The 6,012-nt window shown below is 35.9% G+C and overlaps 1 long non-coding RNA gene across 1 annotated transcript; it reads right to left on the minus strand.

Moving 5' to 3' along the window:
- Nucleotides 1–1,402: 1,402 nt before the first annotated feature.
- LOC128030903 (uncharacterized) lies at nt 1,403–4,450 on the minus strand. Its single transcript, XR_008187994.1, has 3 exons — nt 4,090–4,450; nt 1,929–2,011; nt 1,403–1,465 (listed from the first exon to the last, which is right to left on the minus strand). It is a non-coding gene; the product is annotated as an uncharacterized LOC128030903 (long non-coding RNA).
- Between the last annotated feature and the right edge of the window lie 1,562 nt (nt 4,451–6,012).

Raw genomic sequence — 6,012 nt, forward strand, 5'->3', positions numbered from 1 at the left:
AGACGACTCGTTCTTCCCGAGTCACATTAAAGATTTGTTCAAAATGAATGAATCGTTCAAGAACGACACATCACTACAGCAGAGAGGACCAGTATACTACAGTCTATTTAAACTGAATAAAAACGGTGCACGAGTCATTATCATTATCTTCAGTTCTCTCTTCACAGCAGTTCAGTCAGTGTACTGTTTGAGTAAATTAATTACTCCGGGATATTGGTTTGTTTGAACTCAGAGGGAGTGTCAGCCACATTAAAAAAGTTCATAGCTTAAGTCATTTGTGGATTAATGCGTATTGGAGACGAGAACCGTTTAAAACAATTCAGCTCAATTTGGTGAACTGGTTCAAAAATATCCGGTTACATCGAGTGATTCATTCGTGAACCGGATATCACAAACTGCTTTGTTTTGAACTCTCTCACAACAGACATGGAAGAGAAGACAATCCTGAATAAAGTCATAGTTTTTGTCATTTTTGGACCAAAATGTATTTTCGATGCTTCAAAAAATTCTAACTGACCCTTTGATGTCACATGGACTACTTTTATTACCTTTCTGGACATGGACAATATACCGTACACACAGTTTCAATGGAGGGACTGAGAGCTCTCGGACTAAATCTAAAATATCTTAAACTGTGTTCTGAAGATAAACGGAGGTCTTACGGGTTTGGAACGACATGAGGTTGAGTTATTAATTACATAATTTTGATTATTGGGTGAACTAACCCTTTAAACAGCAAGCCCCGCCCCAAGACTGATGAAAATAAAAATGTTGTGGGGGATGTAGGGAATGATCATGCATGCGCTAGGGCTTGTATTGCGCGCATAGGACATGTCACGTGCTCACGAGAGTTTGAAATGAGCATGCGCGCTCCCGTTTCCTTGCGTCGGATTTTGTTTTCCTCTCGCGGAAGTGATTTACCACGCTCGCAAGCATCAGTTGTATGCTCGGTTATTTATGGCAGTGAAATGCCGCCATAAGGATCCCTGTATTTGTTCCATGTGTAACCATCCCTGTCATGTATGAATAAAGAGTTTAACTCATAACCCAAGGGTTGTGGGTTCGAGTCTCGGGCCAGCAATAGCATGACTTGGGTACCCTTGAGCAAGGCACCTGAACCCCCAACTGCTCCCCGGGCACCGCAGCATAAATGATGAACACTGCTCCGTGTATGTGTTCACTGCTGTGTGTATGTGTGTGTGCACTTTGGATGGGCTATATGCAGAGCACAAATTCTGAGTATTGGTCACCATACTTGGCTGTCACTTTTTATAAATAAAATAATATAAAAAACGACTAGCTGTGAGCTCCAGCATGTGTGAGTGAAAAGCAGAAGTGTTGAGTGAGAAAGATAGTCTAACCGTGTTCTGTGGTTTGCTCCACTGCAGATGAGTATTCACAATGAAGTTACTTCATTAATACCCTCCAGCACTCAGACGCTGAACGCAAACAAAGATCGGTTATCCTGCAATAGAACCAAACAATCAGTCCAATACTGCATAGAAGATAGAGGAAAAACACACCAGCGAGGGCCATACTGGTGTTTTATCTACACATATATAATCATATAAATATAAGATTTTCAGGGGGTGATGAGGCATAGAGACCAACGGGCAAGTAGAGTTACTCTATTTCACGAAACACTCTTAAATAGAAGGGAGTTATGAATCTGCGGGCTTCACTTACACTCTTCCAGCAGAAACCAAACAACATACTGCGATAAATGCAGAGGAATATAAACAGTGATATTAAGTGCATGGAGTAAAGATTCGATAATGTCTTAATCTGCAGAATGCACAGGAACTTATATTTTGATAATCAAATAATGTAACAACTCCAACGTCCACACTTCTGGACTTCAGCTTACACACGTGAGAGCATATAAAACAGCACTTTCATTTCCCTTCATTTATATGAGTTGCACATACGTTCTGACATGAAAAGAGCGAAGGTTGCCTGAGACCTTGACGTAGGAGCCTGGAGGAGTGATTGAGTTATCAACACCCATGTCCTGGAAAAACAAAAACAAAGCTTTTGGAGCCGACAATTTCCATGACTTTCCCAGATCTTTGTGGCTTCTAAAGAAGGACATTAAAACATCATTTCATCTGGGTTTCTGCAAGTTTGATGTCGGTAAATTTAATAGTTTTCAAAGGCCAAGTAAAGAAACATTAAAGAATAAATCGAAAGAAGCACAATACGTCAATAGGTTGTTTGCGCATGACATCATTGCTGCGGTGCAAAATGCAGCTGGAGGGCAGGAAGATATTTTTTATAGATCACAGCAGTAGGCATTTACTTCCAAGTCTTCAATGCAAATAAAAACTGAACATTTCTCGAAAATAACCTACTACTTATTGATTTTGATGTTTTTGAATGTATTCAAAATCAACCAAACGTCATGAGTGAACCTCAGACAGCAGTATAAAATAATTAAAAAGCCAGTTCATGACCACTTTAAGACTTTCTCATAAAACAAAGCCAAGCACAAGACAAATCTATTCACTTTAGAAACATCCATGACTTTATTTACTCATTTATATGCCAGTGCTGTATCACTAGGATACCATTATAGTTTTTGTTCATATTTTGAACTGATTTAATATTATTCATTTATTGTACTTAAGTATGAAAAGTACTTTTTTAAATCTTAAACATACTTAAGTATTGAAAATAAAAGTACAAGTAAATGCCAAATGTAAAAGAAGCATATATATATATATATATATATATATATATATATATATATATATATATATATATATATATATATATATATATATATATATATATATATATATATATATACAAATACAGCTTGATTAGCAAGATTGTCTTCAGTTTTAACAATTTTTCCATATAAACAGTTTCCGTTATGGTTTTTTTGGGTAAGAATAAGCAGCACTTTGTCTGTACTTAGTATCTTTCATTCCAACAAAAGAAAACATTTCTGGAATCTGCATCTGAAATAGCATGTATTTACAGTTTATGTTTCTCAGAGGGGACATGGATTAATTTAAACTGCATATACAGATGTATAAAAAGGCCAAATGTTTTGTTTTTAGCATACAATTTTTGAAAAACTGTGAAATAATTTAAAACATGAAAAAAAGGTTGATATGTGAAATTAAAACCCCCAGTAGGGGACAGCTAGTAAATGTTAATGAGTGAGTCATTGAGATTCAACCGATTCATTCAAATGGCTGATTCATTAAGAAACAAAGCATTTGACTGTGCTAATGAATCACTGAATCATTTATTCAACTGATTCGTTCAAAAAGCTGATTCATTCAATAAGTAAACGGCCATCCATTGCTTAGAGACGCAAATAAGTGCTGTGATCTTCATTTGGAACTATTTTCGTTGGCAAAACTGAGTAAAAACTAGCAATATTATGTCTAAAATGTAAGTCATTTATTGCATTATTGAATTAGCATAACATGATTTTTTATGTGTTCAAGCATCTGCAGAAAAACGGTACTCTTTGTGTGATATAGATTAAGTTAAGTAGGCCTAAATTCAATTATATAAATTTAAAAAGCATACAGTAGCATTTCTGCCATTTACAATTTAGAATGCCTGGAATATTGAGTTTTAATAGACTAATAAATCAATGCGTGTGCACATCATTACAACAACACCTACCATATTATCGCAGACGTACTGTATATCCCACACCTCAGACTCGACTTCAGTGGGAAATGAAATCATTCGTGGTTGTGTGCGGCGTGCACTTGTTTGCACGTGAGCAAAGGTGAGTCTAACCAGCAAATGCCAGACCACTGATTCATCAAACCTGAAGTCGGTGTTCTTCTGACTATTATATATATAAAGTATAATAAGTAATGAATATACTTACGGGAAATGTATTGGAGTGAAAGTACACATTTTATTTAGGAAATGTAGTGGAGTAAAAGTTGGAAATTTGGAAATTTTGTACAGACAAAAGTTGGAAATATAAGTACAGATACTGCCCCAAAAAATACATAAATACTGTAACAAATTATTTTTACTTCGTAACATTACACCACGGACAATAAACCTGTTTTTTTATCAAAAAAAAAAAAAAAGTCAGATTTCAATAAGTACCTCGGTGTCGATCCACTGCTTCACATCCATGGGAGCCGCCGTCATGTCATCCACCTTACACTGGATGTCGATTGTGGATTTATCAGTGCTTCTGATCACACCAACAACAGTTATCTAGACCGTGCTGACAAATAATAAATAAATAAAAGAAAATAAAGGTCCAATGTATAACTATATTAGAGAAAGTGGTTCAGCCGTGACTGCTTGCACAACTACTTTCCTGTTTCCTCATTATGACCCAAGCATTTATGTTCAGTGCACTTCGACACAGAGAGGGATTCATGTGAAGACAGATTATTCTGCTTTTTAGAGCAGTCAAGTGATGCAGACAAACTTGTTTAACACATCTTCTCATGTTTTGAATTTGCCTGAAAGTTAGTCTATTTTCTACTTTTTGAATGAAGTGCATTCAGTGCAGTAAGCGCAAACAACTGCGTGAAAGAAAACACACTGCCTATATGACACTTTAATTTCACTTTCATTTATGTTTATAGTTGTTTTCAGATCATAATGTACAGGGAGAGAATGCATGATGGTTGCCAGGTTGGGAAGATTAAGTAAACCACTGAGCAGAAAATGAATTAGTTTAAGAGATAAGTTCTGATTGGGGGATTTAAACATTTGATATCTGGCAAACGTAACCATGAGCGCTTGTGGGATCCAAGATAAAACAAATGTGAAACAAAACGTTTTTGGGATAAATAAATAAATAACTGCAGGTGATTGTGGTGATTGCAGGTTTTAATAGATGATCACAATTAAAATATAATCAACTGTGCAGCTCTACAGAAGAAATGTACAAAAATAGTTTGTTCATGATTTCATCTGGTCTCTCCTCTCACACACATACTGTGGCATTGTGGTATTTTAAGGGTAGTTATTTAGAGAAGTGGTCCTGTGATCCACAAACCACAAACAGCGTCCTCAGGCGGTACACAGAACAAATGCACACCATTTAAAAGACATATCCAAATCGTTTTGATCTTAAAACCTGTCAGATTGATTTACCAAAAGAGATCCAGTGTTTTTTTTTTATAGAATTTTGTGGGACTGTGCACATTTTAAAGCTTAATTTATCTGTCTGATGCATTTTATTCAAAATATTAATATTTTTCTTCCAATATTTTGAGCATGCTGTGCCCGTGAAGTCTTTTCTCTATGCACTCTGTTAATTGTAGGCCCTGATTTGCAAGAGATGAACCCTTGAGCTTTTATTTTGATAAAAAATAAAATAAAAAAAACTGCAGTTGAGCTTTTATTTTGGTGGAAACTCCTTAGTCTTAAAAAGTAAATCTAATATTTTTTTTCTTCAAGACTGGTCATAATCACCCTTTTCTACTGCTAGCTGGTGAGACCAGTTGTTAAGACCCAGTCTTAAAATAGTAGCTATGTTTATGCAACTGTCCCCCGATCTCGAGCTGATCACGTGAGCAAACTGTGTGCTTCACTTTGAAACACATGCAGGCTGCCACAGTCTTGTATATATATTGTTACATGAAAATCAGAGCATGCAAGTCAAAAGAACAGAGCCTCTGTTTAAAAAAATAAATAAATAAATGCATTCTCTTTCTGACAACTGAATATGGATAGTTTCATTAAAAAAATAAAAAAGCAATTTTTTGAACAAAAACCGCGTTGTCAAAGATTACAGCTGGATCGGATTCAGAGCGATAAAGCAAACACAGATGAAGTCGATCGCTTCCATCAACACCCAAAAGCTGCAGTCTCAAACCACTTCCTAGGTCAACATTTTTTTAGTTAACATTAGACAGTTTTGCTTTAAATGCGGTTTAATGTTTGATGATCATGTTATTTTACATATGCATCTGCTCACACATGTGATGGCTTGTTTCTGCTGCTTCTTCACTGTGTTTGGAGAATCTGGAGATTCAGTACTCTTTCAGAAGATGTGTTAATAGTGCC

This window comes from Carassius gibelio, chromosome A16 (assembly GCF_023724105.1).
Source record: "Carassius gibelio isolate Cgi1373 ecotype wild population from Czech Republic chromosome A16, carGib1.2-hapl.c, whole genome shotgun sequence".
Classification (NCBI taxonomy): Eukaryota; Metazoa; Chordata; class Actinopteri; order Cypriniformes; family Cyprinidae; genus Carassius; species Carassius gibelio.